The sequence below is a fragment of the Schistocerca americana genome, chromosome 4, assembly GCF_021461395.2.
Source record: "Schistocerca americana isolate TAMUIC-IGC-003095 chromosome 4, iqSchAmer2.1, whole genome shotgun sequence".
NCBI classification, from domain to species: Eukaryota; Metazoa; Arthropoda; class Insecta; order Orthoptera; family Acrididae; genus Schistocerca; species Schistocerca americana.
In genome coordinates, this window is record NC_060122.1 from 67,520,757 (window position 1) to 67,547,924 (window position 27,168).

Here is a 27,168-nt window from a genome sequence, read left to right on the forward strand (position 1 = left end):
CACTAAAAGCAGAATATGTTATAATTAGAAACATATGATCTGCTGGACCTAACAAATTCTTGTACATAATATGAAACATGCAGTATCTCAGGAACACAACTTCACGCACTCCTCTAAACAATACTCTGTCTTCACTGACGAGGTAAAACTGATTGTTGGCTGCTGCTTTACACACGTCAAGTACTGGGGCGAAGGTACTGGGAAAGTGAAGCTGCGCTTTTTTGCAGTGCTGGCACACAATATATTTAAAATAAACAAGGGGTCTGAGAGTCCGATATTTCAGGTTAAGGGTTAAACATAAACTACTGATGCATTTCCCCATTTGTAGATAAGGTGGAAAAATCCCAAATTTTGTGGAAAAAAAGTATGTACCCTCACATCAGTTTTCCAAAAGCACACATTTATCATTTACTGACCAGATAACTGTTGCATCTTTTTTACCTGTATTTAGTTCTTTTTGCAAGTGAATTTCAAATAGGCTACTGATAAAAAAGGTATTTTCACCACTTGCCAATGTAGTGTAACCTGTGAACAATTTTCAGTACTTTCAGAATTTCTACAACAAAATAGCATCAAACCATAACTTTAGCTGTAATTTTTGTAATTCAAATTTATTCAGTTTTCCAGAATTTATGAAATTCCTTGTCAACATACTCCTGTTAGCAAAATGTTTTGATAACACTTCTTAAGAATGTATTAAGATACCAGCTATCTTTGACCACATTGATCTGTTAAGCTTTCCTTAGTCACATCTGTAATAGGAACAAACTGCTCCTAATTTAACCAGTCAGTAACAGCACATGTGAACTGGTGTAACAGGTTAAACATTCATGTAGTTTCATTGTTTTTCGTGTTCCTTGGAATATATTTGCAACACTGGCCATGATGCAGAACATCAGTGCAGTCAGAAGATAAATTTCCTTTGTGAAAATAGGGTACAATTTACTCAACAGGATTTTTGTTTTGATGTTGACATACAACAAAATTTGACAAATGTCAGCCAACCACACACACACACACACACACACTATTTATTCAGGGTAACTGGCAGGCTAAGAATTTTCAATTAGAAATGATCTAAATTTTCAGTATTTACCTGCCAGCACATTTAATTCACAATGGAAGTGACAAAATATTATGGCAGGGTACTTTGCTCCCCTTTGTGCAGGAAGTGCTTATTGGTGGACGTTTGCTCCTAGTGTTACACTATGTTATAAAAATTATTTTCAAATATTGTGCAATTCTTTAGAAAAAACTTGGTAAAGACATAAGACATAGTAGGCTCATGCTTTTAGACGTTGTCTTCATGAAGTAAGTTGTTGTCTTCAGTCCTGAGACTGGTTTGATGCAGCTCTCCATGCTACTCTATCCTGTGCAATCTTCTTCATCTCCTAGTACCTACTGCAACCTACATCCTTCTGAATCTGCTTAGTGTATTCATCTCTTGGTCTCCCTCTACGATTTTTACCCTCCACACTGCCCTCCAATACTAAATTTGTGATCCCTTGATGCCTCAGAACATGTCCTACCAACTGATCCCTTCTTCTGGTCAAGTTGTGTCACAAACTTCTCTTCTCCCCAATCCTATTCAATACTTCCTCATTAGTTATGTGATCTACCCATCTAATCTTCAGCATTCTTCTGTAGCACCACATTTCGAAAGCTTCTATTCTCTTCTTGTCCAAACTAATTATCGTCCATGTTTCACTTCCATACATGGCTACATTCCATACAAATACTTTCAGAAATGACTTCCTGACACTTAAATCTATACTCGATGTTAACAAATTTCTCTTCTTCAGAAACGCTTTCCTTGCCATTGCCAGTCTACATTTTATATCCTCTCTACTTTGACCATCATAAGTTATTTTGCTCCCCAAATAGCAAAACACCTTTACTACTTTAAGTGTCTCATTTCCTAATCTAATTCCCTGAGCAATCCTTATTTTGCTTTTGTTGATGTTCATCTTATATCCTCCTTTCAAGACACTGTCCATTCTGTTCAACTGCTCTTCCAAGTCCTTTGCTGTCTCTGACAGAATTACAATGTCATCGGCGAACCTCAAAGTTTTTATTTCTTCTCCATGAATTTTAATACCTACTCCAAATTTTTCTTTTGTTTCCATTACTGCTTGCTCAATATACAGATTGAACAACATCAGGGAGAGGCTACAACCCTGTCTTACTCCCTTCCCAACCACTGCTTCCCTTTCATTTCCCTCGACTCTTATAACTGCCATCTGGTTTCTGTACAAATTGTAAATAGCCTTTCGCTCCCTGTATTTTACACCTGCCACCTTTAGAATTTGAAAGAGAGTATTCCAGTCAACATTGTCAAAAACTTTCTCTAAGTCTACAAATGCTAGAAACGTAGGTTTGCCTTTCCTTAATCTTTCTTCTAAGATTAGTCGTAAGGTGAGTATTGCCTCACGTGTTCCAGTGTTTCTATGGAATCCAAACTGATCTTCCCCGAGGTTGGCTTCTACTAGTTTTTCCATTCGTCTGTAAAGAATTCGTGTTAGTATTTTGCAGCTGTGACTTATTAAACTGATAGTTCGGTAATTTTCACATCTGTCAACACCTGCTTTCTTTGGGATTGGAATTATTATATTCTTCTTGAAGTCTGAGGGTATTTCGCCTGTTTCATACATCTTGCTCACCAGATGGTAGAGTTTTGTCAGGACTGGCTCTCCCAAGACCGTCAGTAGTTCCAGTGGAATGTTGTCTACTCCGGGGCCTTGTTTCGACTCAGGTCTTTCAGTGCTCTGTCAAACTCTTCACGCAGTGTCATATCTCCCATTTCATCTTCATCTACATCCTCTTCCATTTCCATAATATTGTCCTCAAGTACATCGCCCTTGTATAGACCCTCTATATACTCCTTCCACCTTTCTGCTTTCCCTTCTTTGCTTAGAACTGGGTTTCCATCTGAGCTCTTGATATTCATACAAGTCGTTCTATTATCTCCAAAGGTCTCTCTAATTTTCCTGTAGGCAGAATCTATCTTACCCCTAGTGAGATAGGCCTCTACATCCTTACATTTGTCCTCTAGCCATCCCTGCTTAGCCATTTTGCACTTCCTGTCGATCTCATTTTTGAGACGTTTGTATTCCTTTTTGCCTGCTTCATTTACTGCATTTTTATATTTTCTCCTTTCATCAATTAAATTCAATATTTCTTCTGTTACCCAAGGATTTCTACTAGCCCTCGTCTTTTTACCTATTTGATCCTCTGCTGCCTTCACTACTTCATCCCTCAAAGCTACCCATTCTTCTTCTACTGTATTTCTTTCCCCCATTCCTGTCAGGTGTTCCCTTATGCTCTCCCTGAGACTCTGTACAACCTCTGGTTCTTTCAGTTTATCCAGGTCCCATCTCCTTAAATTCCCACCTTTTTGCAGTTTCTTCAGTTTTAATCTACAGGTCATAACCAATAGATTGTGGTCAGAGTCCACATCTGCCCCTGGAAATGTCTTACAATTTAAAACCTGGTTCCTAAATCTCTGTCTTAGCATTATATAATCTGTCTGATACCTTTTAGTATCTCCAGGGTTCTTCCATGTATACAACCTTCTTTCATGATTCTTAAACCAAGTGTTAGCTATGATTATGTTGTGCTCTGTGCAAAATTCTACCAGGCGGCTTCCTCTTTCATTTCTTACTCCCATCCATATTCACCTACTATGTTTCCTTCTCTCCCTTTTCCTACACTCGAATTCCAGTCACCCATGACTAGTAAATTTTCATCTCCGTTCACAATCTGAATAATTTCTTTTATTTCATCACACATTTCTTCAATTTCTTCGTCATCTGCAGAGCTAGTTGGCATATAAACTTGTACTACTGTAGTAGGTGTGGGCTTCGTATCTATCTTGGCCACAATAATGCGTTCACTATGCTGTTTGTAGTAGCTTACCTGCATTCCTATTTTCCTATTAATTATTAAACCTACTCCTGCATTACCCCTATTTGATTTTGTGTTTATAACCCTAGAGTCACCTGACCAGAAGTCTTGTTCCTCCTACCACTGAACTTCACTAATTCCCACTATATCTAACTTCAACCTATCCATTTCCCTTTTTAAATTTTCTAACCTACCTGCCCGATTAAGGGATCTGACATTCCACGCTCCGATCCGTAGAACGCCAGTTTTCTTTCTCCTGATAACGACATCCTCTTGAGTAGTCCCTGCCTGGAGATCCGAATGGGGGACTATTTTACCTCCGGAATATTTTACCCAAGAGGACGCCATCATCATTGAATCATACAGTAAAGCTGCATGCCCTCGGGAAAAATTATGGCTGTAGTTTCCCCTTGCTTTCAGCCGTTCGCAGTACCAGCACAGCAAGGCCGTTTTGGTTATTGTTACAAGGCCAGATCAGTCAATCATCCAGACTGTTGCCCTTACAACTACTGAAAAGGCTGCTGCCCCTCTTCAGGAACCACACGTTTGTCTGGCCTTTCAACAGATACCCCTCCGTTGTGGTTGCACCTACGGTACGGCTATCTGTATCGCTGAGGCATGCAAGCCTCCCCACCAACGGCAAGGTCCATGGTTCATGGGGGGGATGAAGTAAGTATACACAGGCTATTGTCTTTCTGTCAAAGAAGTGTGCTGTCTGGAATTGATGTAGAAAATTAGTCAATTTAACATAGAAGGGAAGTACACAAAGCAAAATAAAATAAACTTTCTGATGCTGAATTGAAGGAGCATTTTTTTTTTTTTTTTAAATAATTGACGAGTGTATTGCTGGGATGTAGAATGTGCCAGATTATTTGAAAAGATCTGGTTTTGATTTTCTGTTAATTCTGGTATATGCACATTCAGAAATATGGACATTTGGGAATATTGAAGTATTAAATGTTCACTTTTCTTCTTGTGCTGCATTTTTATTCTTGACTCGCACAGTCTTTTTAATTGAAACTCCATTTATTGATGATGAAGACTTACACTAATTCTTTGTTCTGCTGTTTCAGCTCTGTTACATGTTTTGCTGATCACATAAGCATCGTAAGTTTGCCTAATTTATCTGCAATACAAGATAGGTGATTTGTGCGAGGAGTGAGAGTGGGTCCTATAAAAAGCCAATGGCAATTCACCCCATTAGCAGATTTACCAGAACTGCGTGAGGTATCTAACTGACTTTGCTTATGTTGAACATTATCCAGCCCCATGCTGGGTCTGTTCAGAACATAAGCCTCACCATCTTTTCCTCTTTTCTCACTGTCTGTGTTCACTCTGGTCCAGTCCTTGTCTTTTCTTTTCAACACACCGTCACATTTTTCAGCCATATACCCCTCGGTCTTGCTCTGTGTTGTTTCTTTCACATATCAATTTTGTGTCTCATCTTGCAACCATCTCGTTTTCCATTCTACATAAGTGCCCACACTGTCTCAGTCACAATACCATTGTAGCCTTCACAATTTTATCCCAGTCTGCATGGGTTCCTCTTTCACTATTTCCCTTACATTTCCATTTCTCATCCTCTCTTGACACTGCTGTCCTGCTTCTGAGGAAATTCGTTTCACACACCTGTAATCTGCTCATATCCTACCTTCATTATCCATGTTTCAGATGAATAGGTCTAAATTGGAATGTAGTGATTTCCATACACCACTTCTTTGCTTTTGTGGGACATCCTTGCTCCAAATTCAGTTTTTAACACTTGGCAAGAATTCTTCAGCCTGTCTGAAACATTCACTGATGGCTCATTCCTTCAATTTTTCTGTCATACATTTACATTAAATTTCATCTCATACTGTTTTATCCCAAGCATCCAGATTTTTCTGAATATCCTCGGTTTTCCCATATCATAGCCATCTACAAACACTATTGCTTTTGTCTTGTCTTCTCCTGTTTCTTCTGCCACCTTGGTCACTATTGTCAAAGATCACAATGGAGAGGAGGGCTGACAATGCACTACACTGTTTCACAACACTTCCTTGCTGAGCTGCAGTCAATAGAATCCATCAACTCAGATGGCAGTGATAGCATGGTATATTGTAACATGCATTTGAAGGCCATTGTTGTGGGGAAACTTCATCATAACTCTTGGTCGAGGATTTATCAGACAACGGATAAATAAGCAGAGATGGGTCATGCACTGGGACAAAGAAGCACCAAATTAATGAAAATCTAGACTGACATTGTACATAGTCATATAAAGACAGCTTTTATAGTTCAAAATGAATTTTAAAAATTTTGAATATCACCAAAAATAAATCTTGGGTATTTGATCTGCTCAAAAATTTTCGAAACAGTCATAATTTCGCTCCAGTAGTGCGTTGGTGCAAGATGCACTTGGCATCCCTGCACACACACCTGTGTTTAATGTGTAACTGTCAGAAGTTTCATAGTTGTACGTCTGTTAGTTGTTGTTCAGTGCTGTATTGAATAGAATATTGTTGCACAGTTTCTGAATTTTGAGAAAGCAGTTAGAGGTGAAATACATCTGTATTAAATTTTGTGTGAGACTCAAGAAAACCTTTACAGAAACACACGAAATGAGGCAGGAAGCCTATCGTGATGAGTGCTTAAGCCATACTGTGTTGTGAATGGTTCACACAATTTAAAAATGGGAGGTTGGAAGGTATGTTATCTGTGTTCAGGATTCCCTCAGACATCTGCAGACTATACTCGTGTTGGGAATGTTGACGAAATTGTGCCTGTCTGTCAGACTGACTGAGAGATTGCAGAAGAATGTAAGACTTCAGTTGCATCATGTTGTGAAATCCTGACACAGCATCTTGTAATGCATCGGGTTGCCGCCAAGTTTATCCCATGGCACGTGAAATCAGAAAGACCTTCCCCTTGAAGTCTGTAAAGAGCTTTTGGATTCCACAAATGAGAGAGAGAGACATTTGTTAAGAGAAACATAAATGGTGATGATGCGTGGATCTACAGTTATAATGTTGAGACTGTGGTTCAACCTCCACAATGAGTTTGGTATGGTTCTTGAAGTCCCAAAAAAGCTAGTCAGGTCAGGTCACGTCAAATGCCAAAGCCATGCTGATAGGTTTTGCTTTTTGAAGGATTAGTTCATCATGAATTCGTACCACAGGGACAAACTGTTAATCAATGGTACTACCGGGACATGTTGTGGTGGATGTGAGAATATATGAGAATGAAATGGCCTCCAACGTGGAGGTTGAAAACCCTGTTGAAAGGATGAAGATTTACAGTGATAGACGAGTTAAAAATTTGCAGATGGTACTTTGTGTCGTCTAGCAAGAGATGTATGAGGACTGCTTCTGGGAGTAGAAATGGTGTTGGAGTGATGTATTAATTGTGAAGAAGTATTTCAAAGGGGACCATGCACAATAAGTAAAAGGCAAATGTAGAAAAATTTTGTGAACAAAGTTCTGGAATTTTGTGAACACTCATGAACTGGACTTTGACTCAAATATCCTGAAATCTGAAGTTTTCTTGTTTGTTTATGGCCACTTGTCACTCAACTAACAAACTATCGTCACTTTCAGTATTAAATGAAATAACACAATTCTTCACTTTCTTGGCCACTAAATTAAATGTCAATCTCAGGATCACCATAGCCATCCTTTTCTGAAATTGCTTACACAATACAGGGGAGTTTTAATGTGCATGGTTTGAGTATCCAAAGCTGCACACAGTAAAGATACCTATTGGCAACCACCTTAACTCAAATAAGACAGCCACACTACAAATGTAGACCAGACACTCTCTAGCAGCTGAACACATGACTACCAGTGCTTAAACAGATGTATGCAGTGTTCTATTTTTATGAAGGTCTGTTCATAACTTGTCTGAGCGTACTCAGGATTTTAAGTTTCTGTCTAAATAATAAAAACCAGAACTTGGGGGTTTTATTTTCGGGAGTTGAACTTGCTGAGCTTGTCTGAGTTTTTAATTGCTTTGTCATTGAAGTCTGTGAAGCTGCCAGAGTTGGAAATGTCTTGAAGTATAGTATAATGACCATACTAGAGAATTAGAAGTATGCAAATAATGGCTGTGCAGTATATAAATAATGTAGAAGAAAACAGGGACTGGAATACATACAGCAAGTAATTGAGGAGTAGATTGCAAGTGTTACTCTAAGATGAAGAGGTGGGTACAGGAGAGGAATTCATGGTGGGCCACATTAAACGAGTCTGGAAGACTGGTTGCCAGAATCCCCCCCACCATGAATCAAATTTTTCACACATTTTACTGCAATCAGTATTTAATTTGTTTCAGGGATGAAGTCTACTTTACTATGTCAGTAGCAGTATAATCTTATCCATGGAAATAGTCCTTATAATGTGTCAGTGATTACGTACTGTACATTCACAGAAAAGTTTGTTGGTGCTCCACCTTGTCGTATCCACATCTGACGACGCACGTTATGGGGTGCTTACTCCGACAGCTACTGAACTTATGGTATGTGTGTACTGATTTCCTTGTTCCTGACATTTTAAAAGTTTTACTGCTCATGATTACTTTCAAGATCAAGAGTTTCTATTCCAAAGTTGTTCTATGTTGCCTTTTCCATTTGCTCCTTCAATTTGTGCCTAACCACTTGAATCATCCTGTATATTCTTCTGTCACAGCCATCATTAACATGGAATAACCAGGCTGAATACTGCTCTAACAGCCTTGTAGGAAACCAGCATATCAGATGATGGTTCAGTTTGTGAGGAAAATTACACTTTTTTTGCGAAAAGGGAGGATGTTGCCATTTGCAGACTACACATTGCTGGCTCTGCTACAGAAAATGATCTTTTAAGCACCCCTGAGAGCCCATTACGGTCCTCTCACGTCACTCCTTTGTGCTACATAGCACTGGACAGTGGAATCCAAACCGGCTCACGTGGAAACCATAGTGTGGAAATAAAAATTTATAGCATTTATCCAGCACAGCACATCTGATTTTGAAAACACCAAGTACACCATCATCTTTCGATCATTGTACTTACCGTTCCTATTGATAATCGTCTTGCAGGGTTCAGACATTCCTACTGCATATGTATTAATCAGCTTTAACTAAGAAGGGAACAGTATAGTTTCATGTCAGTTATAAATGTTAACTCAGTCACATTATCCAGAGGGCATGCTCAAAAGTAATACCCTTGAATTTTTAATGTGAAGAGTCTTCAAGCTTGAGGAATGTGGTCAACATTTGTTTTATTTAACATCTGTATTGTCCATGTCTACACATAGTCTCCCTGGAATCGGACACATTTCTTCCGACAAGTCACCAGTTTGTGGTTAGAGAGTTCAATAGTGATGAAGCGGTGCGAGCAGCAGTGAGGTTGGGGCTCTGTCAACAAAATGAAAGTGAAGTCATCAGTGGTGTTCTTTAAGTTGGAAACAGAAGAAAATCAGATGGCACCAAGTTGGAACTGCATGGAGGATGACAGGTGACAGTGAACATGAGGCGTTGGATTGTTGCAGATGTCACAGCATTTTTCTGGTATTGTCGTGCTGAAAGAGAGGGTGCTCCATGTGTGGACAAACTCTTTGAGAAACAATGTGCTGTAATGGAGTTCTGAATTCACACACTGACACATTGAAAAAATGGACCTAACAACATCAACTGACGTAGCTAGTTTGAATAAAGACGATTTCGCCGTGTTAATAGGAGGATCAAACGTCATCTATAGAAACGAGACACACAAGTTGATTACAGAAATGAGGAAATGTTTAAATAATTTAACCCACACAAATGTACTCATTGTGAATATTCCGCATCGTCATGATTTATCACCCTGGTCGTGTGTGAACCGCGAAATTAATGTTGCAAACAAGTGTATCACTGAAATATGCACTAACTTTAAGAATGTCGATATTGTAGACATAAACAGATTGGAGCAAAGGTTCCATATAGTCCATGGACTTCATTTAAATACGCCAGGAAAGAAATTACTAGCCGAAAAAATATGTACTTGCATTTCAAAGAAGAGTGAAGAAAAAAGTATAAGTGACGAACAAACAGAGATTAAGAAGTGTTTTAGACGAGTTACAAGCTGTGCCATCAGCCAAACGTGAATTACCAAGTGGTTCAAACTGATTAGGCAAAAAACAATCAATCAAGTCGTCAGCCAAACGAAAATTACGAAATGGATTAAACCTAAGAGGACAGATGTGGATGAAGCAAAACTTATACAAGCTCCAGAAGTTAACTCACCTGCTGATTGCCACCAGCGAACAGAGGCCACACACAAGAAACATACAGAAATTTTTTTAGGGTAAGTGCTGTATTAGAAATGCCATTAGATAAAGAATCAGAAACCGTTTCAACTAAAGTTACTAAGTACCCAGATTTTGCTATACTACACCATAATGTTCAGTCACTCACAAATAAAATTTCCATGTTGGAAGCACTACTCCAGTATGCACTAAACATAGATATAATTTGCATTACTGAACATTGGCTACGAAATGACAAAGTAAAATTAACCTCAATCTCAGGATATAGATTAGCAAGTCATTTTAGCCGAGAGTTTTCCAGACATGGTGGCTCTGCTATCTTCGTGAAAGAACAAATAAAGTTCTGTGATGTCAGTAAAAGTTATATTGACTCAATTGAAAAAGGCTTTGAGCTTTCCATTACCAAACTGCCAGAGCTTAATTTCATAGTTATTAACATATACAGAGCACCAAGTGGAAACCTGTCAGTCTTCATGAATAAACTAGAGGTTCTGTTGAACAAGATCAGTACACTAAATATGAAGATAGTGCTTTGTGGGGATTTCAATATTGATTTTTCAAAAGACAGCAGCAGCAGAGATGCTTTGATAAATATGACCAACACATTCAATATGATCCCCACAATACGCTGTCCAACAAGATTAACAGAATGCACAAATTCCATTATTGACCAAATATTCATCTCAGAAACAACTTACAGATTCACAAGCAGAGTAGTGAGCAGGGGTTATAGTGATCATGAGGCACAGCTGCTGTGTATAGAAATGCCAACAAGTAGTATCAGTCCCGGAAAAGTAGTTGAAAAAAGAACCTTTTCTGAAGATAACATTAGAATTTTTAATCTCTTACTGGCGAAAGAAAACTGGGAAAGCATCGCCACTCAGAACAATGTTGATAGCATGTACATGAGTTTTCAGAGCATCTTTGTTCACTATTTTAATGTAGCATTTCCAAAAGTGGTAAAACCTAACAACAATAAGCAATGGGTAACTAAAGGCATAAAAATTTCCAGTGAGAGAAACAGATTTCTGCAGTACTCTTGTAAGAAATATAGAGTAACCCAAGAATTCGCAATTATTCAAAAGCCTACAAAAGAATCTGTGGTAGAGTAGTCAAAGAGGCAAGAATTATGTGGAATGACAATTTGATAAGAAACTCATCTAACAAAATGAGAGCTGTAAAGAAAGAAACTTGTAGTTCAGTGCCAAAGAAAAAGAATGTATCATTAACACTAGAAGGCTCAAAAGTCACAGACCCAAATTCAGTTGTGGAAAAATTCAATGAATACTTCACCTCACCAGCTGAAGACCTCATTCAAATACACTGTCAAGGACCAGTCCCAAGTTTCTCCAGCAAGTCAGTGACCTTCAATGCTTCTATGTATGTGTATGAAACAAACCCCAATGAAATTATAAGTAAAATTAAATCATTAAGCAATCAAATGTCAAGTGATCTTGATGAAGTACCTGATTTCATATTAAAAGCATGTGCTCACCACACAGCAAACCCCTTGGCAAAAATTTTCGACCTCTCTTTAAAAACTGGTGTATTCCCAGATATTTTTAAAATAGCAAAAGTTTCACCACTGCTAAAAAAAGGTTCTTCTGAAAAAATATCAAACTACCGACCCATGTCACTGTTAAGTTACTTCTCAAAAAGTCTAGAAAAACTCTTCTATGACAGGCTTTTAAGTTTCATAAATAAATATGCACCTCTTACAGTACAACAACATGGTTTTAGAAAGTCTAAATCTACACAGACAGCAATTTTCGAATTCTTAGACTGCATTTTAAAATCCCTTGATCAACATAAATTAGCTGCAGGTATTTTTCTAGATCTATCAAAAGCCTTTGAAGTCCTGGACCATAACATTCTGCTCAGAAAATTAGAAAGACGAGGAGTAAGAGGTGTAGCACATAGCTGGTTGTGTTCATACCTAAAAAACCGCAGGCAGAAAGTATCACTTCAGTATGAATTCAACAAAATGAATAAAACAAGAAACAACTCCTTTCTTTCTAGGGTATTACCAATAAAATATGGTGTACCACAGGGCTCAATCCTAGGTCCCCTACTCTTCTTGATTTATGTGGACGACTTAGTTGAATATATGAGTCCCACAAAAACTATCCTGTTTGCCGATGACACCAGCATATTGCTCACTGGATCCAGTCCAGAAACTTTGTGGTCCACAGCAGAAAGTTCTATGAAAAGACTCTCTGAGTGGTTCACAAAAAACAAACTCATTATAAATACTGAAAAAACTGTGTGTGTCGATTTTCATTTAATTCCTCCAACTGATCAAATGTTTATTCAAGCCCAATTAAAAAATGATCCCCTAGAAAATATAAGTGTCACAAAATTCTTGGGTCTTTGGGTTCAGCAAGACTTAAAGTGGGACACACATATAAATAACTTGTGTAGAAAACTATCTTCTGTGTGCTATGGCCTAAGAATTTTAAAGGCTACAACAAGCAAAACAACAGTACTGCACGCATACTATGCACAGTTCCACTCACTAATCCGACATGGGATCATTTTCTGGGGATACTCAACTCACAGTGTAAAGGTTTTTAGAATGCAGAAAAAGAGTTTTAAGAATAATTTGTGGCCTTAAAAAGGTGGAGTCCTGTAGATCCCATTTTACTGAGCTTGGTGTTCTAAATGTTCCAAGTTTATTCATTTATGAAACTATTTGTTCACTAGGGTCTACCTCCTGAAAACAGGCAAACTGCTACAGAACAAAAGTGTACACAACTATAGTACCAGAAGGGAATCAAACATACATCAAAAATATCACAGAACAACCACCTATCAGAGGAGCATAATTAACATTGGTGTAATACTACTCATCCAATATTTAAAGCTAAACTAAAGGCATTTCTAATAAAGCACTGTTTCTATTCTGTCAGAGAATTTCTGAATAAGTAACAAAATTAATTGTAGTAGGTACAGAATTTTAATTGCTAATACTATGTATTATTGTAACTTATCTTTGACCTGTCCAATATCAATTGTACAATTTGTGCTATATGAGAAAACTGGATTAATAAAAAAATCAAATCAAAACACTGCCGAGTCACATGCTACAATTTGCACCCCTCTATTGGCAGAGGGCTGCAGGTATATATACGTTAACATTCTACATATTTATTATTAAAAACACTTGTTTTGCTTAGAAGCTTTAAGAGTTCTCACGTTAAAACCTTGAAGCATGCTGTAAAAGGAGTTTGTGAGGGGCACTTTATGAACTGTTCGATACCACCTGAGATAACTTTTTTCGTTTACCACTCGATTCACATTACACAAAACACAGTATGTAATGAAACATCTTTTACTTCATAATTTATGATCAGGTGCTAATGCATACATTATGTGCACGATGTAGTATAATTAATTAACTTACCAGCTTGGAAGTTAAATATTGGAATCAGTTTTCACATAACCATTACCATATTTCTGATTATGTAACATTTGATGCTAACATTATCATGACATCTTCACTTATTGTTTTCAAACTGCAGCTTGTAATGAATCAGCAAAATAAATACTAAAATTCGATTATTTCATGTAAAGCCACCAAAGTTAACAATACAAAATATTTCGTGACATCAGATGTAATTAAACTCAGATAGGATCTTAGGGAATCATATTAAGAAAGATGTCAAACTCAGAGTGCCTGTAATTAAATTTGTAATTAGACCTTCTTGACATTTTGGATATAAACAAATGACCTTTTTTGAGATTCTGAAAAAACAAAATTTTTGTATAAAATGCGAAGCTTGTAGCCTTATTCCACATTCTGTGCTCTAACATAAGTTGGAAAACTTTAACAATTTTTTTATTAATTATTGAATAACTTTGTAATTTTGTGACAAGTATTGTTAATTGTATTTCATTACTTTATTTTCATCACAAAACCTAAAGATCAATACTTGAGACTATATTCATTATAATTGAACATTTGGTTACTTCAACATTTTATTGACAGAACATTTTCTAATGAAACTTTCTAATTGTAATTCAATAAATCTATTTTGTAAACAATGAGACCAAAACAGCATGTACTGACAAGAGAGTATATAAGCAATGCTGTATGTTAAATCAAGAAAGTAAAAAGAGAAATAAAGAGTTCAGGTTGTGTTGTTGTTCTGTGACAGAAGGTCTGTGAAAGTATATACACAGAACTTTGTGACAAGAAAAGTGAATTCAAAATTTCAACCCCATTTCAATCATTTTTTTTGTATGCAGAGGCACAGTAAAGGTAGAGTATTTAGCTGTTGAAATAGCATAGAACTCTCGGCAGTTATTCTAACACCCTCAAAGCTGCTAACAGCTCATTTTTGTAGTGTGAAAATGGTTTTTAGATTTACGTATTATGACTCCAGAGAGTGAGGTCATGGGTAACAGCAGTGTTGATGTAAGGAAAGTAGATAGGTGTGCTACAATTTTTACCAGACATTACTAATTACACATAGTGCAAAGCAAGCAGAACTTAACTTGCTAGTGACATAGTGTATGCAGGCTTTCCAATCTAAATTTTCATCTATATGGACACCTAAAAATTTTGTGACAACTACTCTCTTAACTTCTTTATTTTGTATTCTAAGGTCCAGCCATTTTGTGACTTGTTTTCCAGTAATGGACGTAATTAGTTTTTGAAACTTTTGAAGTCAACTTGTTCATTTCAAACCAGTTTTTTAAATATTCCAAAACTCTTGTTGCAGATGTTGCCAATACTTGGTTTACATCAGTTACAACAACATTTATATCAGCAGCAAACAGGGTTATATGAGTACCACTTATTAGAATTTTGATATCATTTACATACATTTGAAATAAGAGAGGTCCTAGAACACTTCTCTTTGGTATCCCATTGGTACAGTCCATAAGTCAGATTTGTAAACAATACTTTAGTTTTTAATGTTGCCTGAGGTAGTCTCTACTACTTGCCTTCTATTATGAAGTTAAGAGTAGAACCATTTTTTCTCAACTCATAGTTTACCAATAGCTTCAGATCTGTGTAGTAAGGTGTCTCATCGGGCAGAATCAGAAGCCTGATAAGTCCAAATTTATTCCTATTGTACTGTGGTGTGTGTATAGCCCCATTAAGATATTTTCAGTTGAATGGGAAATAGCTGGTTCTGTGCTCAGTCCTTTGCAGAAAACTGTGCTAGTTTATAGGTAAGATATGGAGTTTTTCAAGGAAATTTGTTAGTCTATGTTTCACTACTGTCTCTATTACTTTTGAAGACACAGGTAACTAAGCTATTTATCTATAATTTTCCACTTGATATATATTGCCCTTTTTATACTGTGGTTTTATCTTTGAAATTTTTAATCTTTGAGCAAACACTCCTTCTGATAATGATATACGTATGATGTGTGAGAGCGGTTTTGATGTGACACTAGCACATTTTGTTATGACTGTACCAGGTACCTTGTCAATCCATGAAGACTTTTTGTTCCTCATTGTTTTTGTTATTCTTAGAACTTCTGGCTTATTTGTGGGGCATAGTAATATTGAATTGAGCCTTTTCCCTATTTGAATAGGCGTTCCCCCATACCTAAGGTCATTTTCATTCAAGTTGACTGGAGTATAATTTACACGGGTAATATTTCTGAGTAACACAACATGATTGTCTTTTAAAACAATGTTCTCTTCACTTTTAACATTTTTGTTTATTTCTTTTTTTACTACATTCTGCATCTACATCTATACTCTGCAAACCACCATGAGGTGCATGACGGAGAGTGCATCCTGTTGTACCAGTTATTATGGTTTCTTACTGTTACATTCAGCTATAGAGCATAATAATAATAATAATATAATAATAATAATTTTATTGTCATTCGGCCATTACAGCAATAGACAACGTCATATACATACTAAAATACAATTAATAGTTTGAAAGAAACAACAGGTTTCTTGTTAACATTATAGTATTATATTACAGTTGATAAATTCTCTTATGTCATAGAATGGGTGGAGGACTAGCCAGTCATGAATTGTTTGTTTGAATAATTGTTCAGGTAATTCTTGAACAGATTGAGGAAGTTTATTAAATAATTTGTACCCCATGATTTCGTAGCTGTTGAGTGACTTTGACAACCTGTGGTAAGGAATATAGAGGCACCTATTCCTTCTTGTATTGTGGCTGTGTACATTTTCTCTGGTTTTTGTTTCTGGTAATTTCTTCTTCGTATAAATTAGAACATAGTATATGTACAAGTTTATAACAGTCATGATTTTCTGTTCACAGAACAATGGTTTACAGTGTGCCTTATATGCAGAACCAGTGATTATCCTAATAGCTTTTTTTTGCAGTATTAATATGTCGTGTACACAGCTAGAGTTCCCCCACAAAATAATTCCATATGTTATTATACTCTGAAAGAATGAAAAATAGGATGTTCTAACATATTTTTCAGGAACACAATCCATAAGTCGCCTTAACAGGTAAATAACTCTAGACAATTTACCACTAATATATTGTACATGTTGACCCCAAGATAATTTATCATCAATGTATACCCCCAAAAATTTGACATAACTTGGATCGTCTGACAGAAGCTTGTCTCTAAGACTACAGACCATTTGCTGTGTTTTGTTTTCATTCAGCAGGAATCCATTTGCCTTGAACCAATAGGATGCTTGGTCAATTGTCTTTGCTGCACAAGTTTTAAGGCTATTGAAATCCTCACTAGCATGAAGAAATGTTGTATCATCTGCATACAACACAGTGGTGGACTTGATAAATGACGGCAGATCATTTATCATTATCAGGAACAAAAAGGGGCCCAGCACAGATCCCTGCGGAACACCTACCTTGACTTGCTCTATACTCGACATTTCTCTCCCTACACAAACAACTTGCTTACGATTCTGAAGATATGATTTCATTAATTTAAGGCTGTTATGTCTAATGCCATAGAATTCCAGTTTTTCTAGGAGTGGCTTATGCTTTACACAGTCAAAAGCTTTGCTTAGATCACAATATGTGAGTTGAGCATAGCCCTTATCCTCAAACACTTGATGTAACTATTTGACTACAAAGTCTATAGCATCCACAGTAGACAACTTTTTCCTAAAACCATACTGAGATTCACTAATTATTCCTAATTTTTCAAAATAGACAGATAGCTGTTGGTAAATTACACATTCCAGTATTTTAGAAAAAGCTGGGACTATGGAGATTGGTCTGTAACTGCAAGGTGAGTCCATATCTCCCTTTTTATATATTGGAATTACCCTAGCCACTTTGAGTTCTTCGGGAAAATATCCTTCAGATATGCATTTATTTATACAGAATGTTAAGGGGTACACAATATAGTCTATTACTTTCTTTAGTAAATTACAGGATATGTCGTATATATCTACACTGTCTGAAGATTTCATCCGTTTTACAATGCTTAGGACATGACTAGGTGAGACCTCGGAGAACATAAACGTACCTGTGTCTGTTGGTGTTCTGCAAACATTTTTAGAAAGTAACTCTGATGAATTGGTATCAGGTTTGATTATAGTATTTCCTACATTTTCAGCAGATTTAATAAAGAAATCATTGAATTTTTGGGGACTTATATTAATTTTTTTGCTTCTTACATCTTTAGCAACACCATTTATTAATTTCCATGCACCTTTGCACTTATTTGTGGAATTATCAATGGTATTGAAATTATGTGCTTTTTTGGCTTCCACGATGGCTTTTTTATACTCATTCCTGCATTTTATGTAGGCTAATCTGGCATGTTCTGTTTTCTGATTGCTACATATATTGTGCAACACCATAACTTGGTTTTTCATACTTGATAATTGTTTAGTGAACCATGAATTTTGTCTGTTTGTAGCCCTGTTTGTAAAGCCTTTGTCAGTTAATTTGCATTTCTTTATGGGGATATTGTCATTAAATTGTGTCAGAAATGTTTTAAAAAATCTCTCAAATAATAGTTTCCCTGACAAATCAGCACTAAGACTATAACTTGTGTCACCATAACATTGGTTGAACCAGTCTCTCTCAGCAAGGGACTTACAGAGCTGAACAATTTTGTCATCTGTGACAGGCCTGGTGATTATAACTTTTGGGACAGGCTTATCAATACAGAACCTACTTGTATAGTTTAAAGATACAGAGTCATGATCTGAAAATGGAAACGCTGTAACAGCACATGATTCTTCTGTAGTTTTAAAGTTGACAAAAATATTGTCAAGACATGCTTTATCTCTTGTGGGCCTGTTATTGATTGAGTGCAAATTGCACTGTCTTAAAAGGTTTTTCAACTCAGTCACAGTACGTTTATGTGTTGTTATATCAAAATCTGCATTCAGATCTCCACCAATTACTATGTCATAATGCAACCATCTGGTCCCTCTTAGTACATCTAACAGCATGTCCAATTTTTCTAGAAATACACTGATGATACCCTTAGGTGACCTGTAAAGGGATACTATTACTAACTTAAGACTGTCCATAACTATACCAGTGGCTTCAAAGTTCTGTTCCTCACATAAATAATCTAGGTCCAACTTAACAATGGAGCAACTGAATGACTGATTAATATATATTGCCGCACCACCTCTTATATGCAGTTTTCTACAGTAACTATTTGCTACATTATAGTTATCAAGTTTGACAACTGTAAGTACACTCTCAGTAACCCAATGTTCACTCAGACAGAAAATATCAAATTTGTTATCTAGTCCAAAACTGTTTACAATAAATTCTTTATCTATTAGTCCTTGAACATTCAGATAGCAAATTTTAAGATCATAATTGTTGTTTATTTTAGAGTGAACGTTTTGGTGAGGTGTTGTGAAATTTGTTACACTACTTATCTCCTGGGCTGCTTCATCGTGCTGCCTTCCACTAAAAAATCATTTAGACGGACAGGAGGTGCTGTTTTCCGTCTACACGTAACACTTGATGCTGCTTCTCCTGCTGCAATTCTCATTTCTCCTTTTAGAGGCACTATAGTTACTGTTGCTGGTGAAACTTCTGCTGTTGATGCTACTGTTACTTCCTTTTCCACTGCTGCTACTGATAATGCCACTGGTGACTGTGACGCTTTACATGTTTGCACAGTTGTAATTTTTTCATCATAGAGTGTATCTGCAGATGTTTCTTCCTCATATGCTGTTGGTGCACTTTTCTTTTCTGTTGTCATTGGCAGAAAACCTGTTGCAGGTAGTGCTATTTTTACATAGGCACCCACTCCTGCTGTCTTTATCACCTGGAGAATTTCTTTCGCCAGCACTTTCTTGCCTAGGTTGTTTCTGTGCAGTCCATGTCTAGTAAAATGCTCTCTTACTGAACTCGTTGCTTCAATGAAAGTTGTGTGCACAAAACCGCTACAAATCTTCCTGAATTTCCGATTTGTCGCGATGATTTCTTTGTTTACACACGAGTCTTCCGTTAAGTCGTGTCTGTAGGGAATGTTTACAACAAATACCTTCGCCTGTGAAATTTTTCCTAGCGATTCTTTCAGTGTTCTTACAGCAAAGCTGCTTTCATTTTTATAGACATCGTTTCCCCCTCCGATGATGACACAGTTGACGTCGCTTTTCAAGGAACTTTCACAGTTTTTCAGCACTTCTCGTAGAGGAGCACCAGGTTTCGAAATTCCAATCACTTTATATTCGGACTGCATATCAGACATGATTGTAGCCAGTCCCTTGCCATGACTCGTCGATAATATGTATATTTCTTCCTTCTTCTTCTCTGTTTCCTTTTTTGTCTCGTGTTCAGTTTTATTACAAGTTGCTCTCACACGATTTTTTCGTTTAATAGTATTTGATGGTAACGTGTTTCTGCTGGCACTTTTTTGTTCAACAGATCTTTCCGAGCAGTTACCTGTTACACTGAGATTTTTTGTCCGTGATTCTGAGCTGTCTGCACTTAGAACATCGTATTTATTCATTAGTGGAACATGAAAAACATTGGTATTTAAGACAGGTCGAGAGATTTTCTTAGGCCTAGTATATACACACTCTCGTTTGCCTGTTTGCGTATCTGTGGGAAGGTCCATATAGTCGATCAAACTTTTCAGCATTTCTGCATATTGTCTAGCTTTACTTAAGTCACTTTGCAGTTCTTCCCTCACACTTATTTCGAGTCCAGCGTTGCACATTTCAAATGCAGTTTCAAGACCGTTGCACTCAGTTCCACAGTCACATGTAGGCCTATGTTGACCGAGATTTGCTTCCACGAAACAACAAGAATGATACCATTTATGCGCCACTACACATATTTTAACACCTTTTATCACTTTTTTTGCACATAGCATACAATTCACTGACGGTAATTTACCGATATTCACGGAGCGATTTGCCACTACATTCATATACGCCGCCATCTTGAATTACTGAAAGAATGATCGTTTGTATGCCTCTATGCATGCAGTAATTTTTCTAATCTTATCCTCAAGATCCCTTTGTGAGTGATATGTATTACTTTTGATGTGTTTGCTGACTGTATAATTACTTTGTCATTGTGCATTGTTTTAGCTTTTTTAATCACCTTCTTATAAATGTTCTTACATATCTTAACATAGTCTGCCAAGTGTTTATCTTCGTTGTCTTTTTTTATTTAACTGAGATATTTGAGAGTGGCTAGATACTATGACATTTGTAAGCTTTTTTGGAAAACACATCTCAGTGTCATGCCAAGGAACAACAGCCAGTGGATATCACCTGCTATCAAATATGGACATGATACATGCAATACTTTTCTAGTAGTTTCATCGATTGTTATTTTTGAAAACACATTTTCATGATACCTTTGCTAACATCTACACAGAAAAAGTAAATGCTTTTATTCAGAAGTGTCTTTTATAATCCCACTTACACTTTATTTCTTGTATACAGAAGAATTTACACATGACACAGGTATTGTGATGTGAAGGACCTAAGTTTACATTTTCTTCCTCAATGACACCATGTTGCATGCCTGTGAAGATAATATCTAATAGGGAAGATGAAAAATCTGTTATTCTACTGGAGTCCATAAAGAGTGGTTTCATGTGAAAGCTGTTTAGGATAATCAATTGAAAGTGAAGGAAAGCGACAGCTTTTGTGTTTATATAATAATATTAAAATCCACACACAAAAACAATTTCACTTCATTAAGTGCTTAATGCTTCATCCAGCTTTTTAAGAAATGTGTTTTTGTCACCCACTGGTGATATGTATTTTGATGTGACAATTAGAGATTTTTACTCTTCTCCTCAGTTTTTATCTGTGCTACATGATTCAAGATCTTTCTCAATTTTTTGATGGTCCACTTCTGTTTTTGCTTTAAATTGTAATGCTGTTTTTGTGTAAATACATACTCTACTGTTTTTACATACACTGTGGCATGATAATAGTTTAAATTTGCTTATATTTATGACTCAATGCATTTTCCTTGGACCAGTGTTCAGATAAATACATGAGACATCAGCAAAATTATTTAAAGCTACTTCTAAATCTAATACTTTGTTCTTGAGGCACTGTATACTTTGACACAATATCCTGAACATTTTGCAAGGATTTTTGTATTTGTCATTACCTAGTAATGTGCTGTTTTTTTCCTGATGTTTGTCACTTATTTGCAAGTTTTCAGGCTGTCATGATCTTTCCCTTTTCGTTGTTTGGAGCCATTATTAAGCCTTGATTAAGAGAAGTTGATGTGGGAACATAATGCTGCTTAAGGAGGAGCCAAAGGCAACATACAACAGTTGTTGCTGATGAAGATATGATTCTTTGGACAGCAGCTGTCTTTGATTCTTTTAGCTGATGCTGCTGGTAGAACCAACATCAGCAAAAACAGCAGAGCCAACATCAGCACTGTTCCTGGTACTGGTGATGAATCTACTTTTTGTGTTGAGCTGTCTGCTGCTGATGGTTTTGTTGTTGTTGCTGTTGTTCGTGGTGGAGTTGTATCAGCTGTTACTAGTATTTGTGATGTTACTGGTACTGATATTGTTCTTGGTACTCTAGATGCTTGTTTATGCCTATCTATTTTTTCAATAATTTCTGAATTACAATTTGCTTGCCTAGACTCTTCAAGTGAAGTCCATGTTTAGTATGAAACCTGCACCCAATGATATTAATGTCAATAATGCAGACCTTTTTGTACTGTTCACTTATACTCAAAAACACTTATTAGCAGCACCATTCTCCTTGTTTACACAAGACCGGTGCAGCAAATCATAGCGGTATGGAATGTTTATAAAGAAAATGTTTGCATTTGACAAATGAGCCACAGGCTTCTCTAATTCAGTGCAAGCTGTGGATGTTTCATTCTTGTATACATCACATCCTCACATGTTGAGTTCTCAGGACCATTTGGAAGTGGATGAAGTGCCCCAGTGTAAGATTTCTGTAACATGGTGCAGATTTTTGTTATAAAAGTTAAGTAGTCATGTTTCTAAAGTTTAAGTCAAACTAATTACTTAAATTGACAGCAACTTGATATTAAGCTAAACAAATTTTTCAGCAAAGCTTAATGAATCAGAGGGTGGCTATGTTAGAAGTGCCGGAGGACACCTGGGATAAATGATAAATTTGTGTGGATCTGTTGTTAATCTGGAATTGTTTCAGCTATAATTTTGCCAAGCAAAGCTTCCATTGCTAAATGGAATCTGAGAATCAACAACACACAATGAAAAGTAAACAAGTGAACAGAAAAGCAACTTTGCAAAAATATTATTTGCAGAAGTGAAAGTAAAATCCCACAGAAGAGCTTCTGGGACTTGATTCTGGTTTTCAGCTGCTGTGCAAAGATAAGTACAGTACTTATAATATTATCAGAGACAGTGTTTTATACTTCAAAAGAGTGCTGCATGTGACTATTCAAAATGACTGAATAAACAGGGAAGCGAGTAAACGTAGATTCGGGTTTCAAAGTTTCATTGGGGATCATCAACAGTAGACTCTAGTGAACTGCCAGTAGAAGCAGAACTTATTATTAGCATTTTGGTAGTAGGAGCAAGTGTGGCCATGAATAATTTACAAACAGAACCAAGAACAAACGTATTCACAGTACTGAAGCAAATGTTCGGGCACCTAAAAACAAAAACCGAAAGTTCACAGTCCCAATTAGGGCAACAGATGACATGTAAACTGGAAGCAGCTAAAAGCTCATATATTAAATCAGATCGATGAGAAGATGAAATGGGCTATCTCGGAACTAAAGGATCAGATAACACCAAACTGAATGCAGGTCATGGAGATATGAGAGAAACTGCATGCACTGAAGTCCACAGTTGAGTCTGGGCAAAAAGGCTCAGTACTTGTGTGGAAACAATAGAAAATAAATAACAGGAATAGGCTTTCAAACAATTAGTCTTCGGTTATCATTTGGTCTGTCACCACATAGACGTCCCACTGGGAGCCTGTAAATTTGGGGTGGGATACTTGAACCAAGACCAGGCTACACATAACTGGATCAGACATGATATCAATCAGGGACCTGAGTATTGTAGAAAGAATGATTTCAGACCATCAGTTAATAGAGATAGCCACAGAGCAAACCAGATGAGTAATGAGGGAAGGTACGAAGGCTAATAATGATAACAAACAGGAATCAGTAGAAGGAGTGATGAGACCATTACAGACATGTATGATCAGAGTGAGACTTTAGGTTCTGAAGAAGAAACTAGTGTAGAGAGTGATTTTAATGTATTTTGTCTGCATAGTATAATGAATAGTCCAGGAAATTTTGTAGGTAGTCATGATGATGTTACTGGTAAATCAGATGATCTTGGGGAAGTAGTAGATGAGGTATTAATGTTGAATAATGACAATGACTAGAATGTAGCATCTGAGAGTGGTGTTGTACCATTACATCCAATTCTTCACCAAACTCTTTTATACATATTGAAGTTAATGAGGATGTAATTAATGATTGTGAAGTAGGTGCCAGTGATTGATTCTCAAGTTTAAGATCTTATGTGTCTAATTTTGCCACTGCTGCTCAGTAATGCATCCATGGATTAGGAAGGGGGGGGGGGGGGTTAATAGTGAAGACAGTGTATCCTACGAGATATGAAACAAGCATGGAATCAATATACAGACTATAGGGACAACAGTAAAATAAAAAATAAATTAAAAGCAATTTGTGAGAAGTCTCATCTGGTGAAGCATGTAAATTCAGACCAACATGACACTATGACTACTGACCAACTTACATCTGAGAATTGTCACAATATAGTGTGATAAAACGTATGTATGTTGGATTGGCAACTCCTACAATAGTTATGAAATTACAGAAAAATCTGTTTGAAGTAATTATGACAGTGAATGCTACACCTGAGAGGAAATGTTGTGTTATTATGATATTGGCCTACAAGGTTAGAATAGTCTGCACTGAAGATGGTCACACAGTGACCAAAATCGATCGATAAAATAAAGGATTTCAGTCTTCATGACAGTTGCTGCCATTAGTCTAAAATATATTTTGGAAGATAAGTTGGCAGCAGGAGCATACATAGTTGATTCATTTTCTTTCTCCTTTTGACTGTCAATCATAGCACAGAGCTCACCTATCATAGGCAAATCATCCTCACTTTCTGCGTAGCTCATAGCAATGCTGAAAACTTGTGACTTTTCTGCCATCCCTAGTTCATTTTCCCTTCCTTCGCTGTTGGTTCTTCTTTTGCTGATATAAAGGTAAAAGTGAGGACTTCATGGAGAAAATCATAGTGTAACTCCTTAGCCTGGAGGAACATTTGCCTTTTTACCCCTCTTTTTAGGTTGGCCTTTGCTTGTTCCAGATGTTCTACGAAAGAATCTGTTCTTTACTTTGATCATTGCTTCTTTGATGTACAATTTAAAATAAATGTCATGCGACTAGGGCCTCCCGTTGGGTAGACCATTTGCCGGGTTCAAGACTTTAGATTTGAAGCCACTTCGGCGACATGTGCGTCAATGTGAATGAAATGATGAGGATTAGGACAACCCAACACCCAGTACCTGAGTGGAGAAAATCTCCAACCCAGCTGGGAATCAAACCCAGAGCCCTAGGACTGACATTCTGTCAGGCTGACCGCTCAGCTACTGGGGGCGGATGATGTACAGACTGAACAGTAGGGACGAAAGACTACGTTCCTGTCTTACACCCTTTTAATCTGAGCGCTTTTTTCTCAGTCAGCCACTCTTATTATTCCCTCTTGGCTCTTGTACAGATTTTATATTACTTACTCTAATTTTTCTCAGAATTTTGAACATCTTGGGCCACTTTACATTGTTGAATGCTTTATCCAGGTCCACAAATCCTATAAACGTGCCTTGATTTTTCTTCAGTCTTGCAGTTCTGACATTGTGGTTGATAACAGAAGCCTCTCTCATGCCTTTCACTTTCCTAAAGCCATACAGATCATCATCGAACACATCCCCAGTTTTCTTTTCCATTCTTCATACTATTCTTGTCAGCAACTTGGATGTTGAGCTGGTTGTGTGGTAATTCTTGTAAGCTTTAGAACTGTGTGGATGACAAGTGTAAAAACTGACATTTTTCTGAAAGTCATGTGGTCTGTCGCCAGATTCATACATTCTTCACAGCAACATGAATAGTCGTTTTCTTGCCACTGCCCCCAATCATTGTAGAAATTCTGATGGAATGTTATTGATCTATTCTACCTTATTTGATGTTAAGACCTCCAAAGCACTTTTAAATTCTGATTCTAAACCTGGATCCCCTATCATCTCTAAATTGACTCCTGTTTCTTATTCTATCATATCAGACAAATCTTCCCCCTCATACAGGCCTTCAATGTGTTCTTTCCACCTATCTGCTCTCCCCTCTGGTAACATTAAGAGTGAAATGGGAATTCCACTATAAAATCCACTCTCACTTTTAATTTCACCTAAAGTCGTTTTTATTTTGCTATATGCTGAGTCAGTCCTTCCTGTTCTGGCGTAACCACAAGCACCAGAACAAAGAGAAAGAATGTGAGACAAGAGAAGGTGGTGAGGAAACGTCAGCCAACAGTCCGCTGACAAGTACTGCACCGTGCCAGGAGCGACCTCTGGCAGCAGTGAATATAAGTGCCACTCCAGCCAGCCTCGGCTGGACATTAGTGCTCAGTATCACAGAGTATAAGGACATTAGTGGACAAGATTCACAGAGCAGTATTAGTGGCATATGTCAACTTGCAGGAGCATTCCATACATCCAAGGACTACGAATTATATTGCACGTCGCCCCTCGCTTGTGAAAACATTTTTGTACATTCAGGTTAAGCATTGTAAAATCTACCCTATAGAAATAAAACTACTAATGTTATTTGCTTGAACTGTTGTATAGCATTCCGAGAATGCAGCATCCCTTAAGCACCCTATATGAGACGAGTGGGCAAGACCCAACACTTCCGACAGTCATTTCTTTATCGATTTCTTTAGTTTTTATACAGCCATTTCGTCTTAGATTCCCTGTACTTACTATTTCTTTCATTCCACAGTGGCTCGTATTTATGTATTCCTGAATTTCCCTGAACATTTTTGTAGTTCCTTCTTTCATCAATCAACTGTAGTATTTCTCCTGTTACCTTCTCCGTACCTATGTATTTCTTTCCAACTTCCACAATTGTCCTTAATTACATATATAGACACATTATCCATTCTGGGAATCAATGATGTAGATGATTTATGCCTATTATTGCCATTGACACTGGCAAGGTATCAGTCCCAGTGAGTTCAAGACTTTGAGAATATTTTAGTTCGGAGTTTGAAGTCTGAAAACAAATGACAAAATAATTTTTTTATGTGATATAATTAAAAATCAACAATTTTGTGCATTTCCTTTGTCTTGTACTGTGAAACCCTTGTTTTTTTGCCAGATTTCATGACTCTAGACCAACAGGAAGTACCCTGCCTGTTTTGATGACAGTTTTCGGGTATAAAAATAGCGGCCATATCTTTTGACTGCATTGAATTAGAAGCTTAAAATTCTTACACCACTGAGGGATCTTTGACAAATTTGAAATTGATATGAAAGTCTCATACCGTTACTAGTTCCTGAGGAAAATG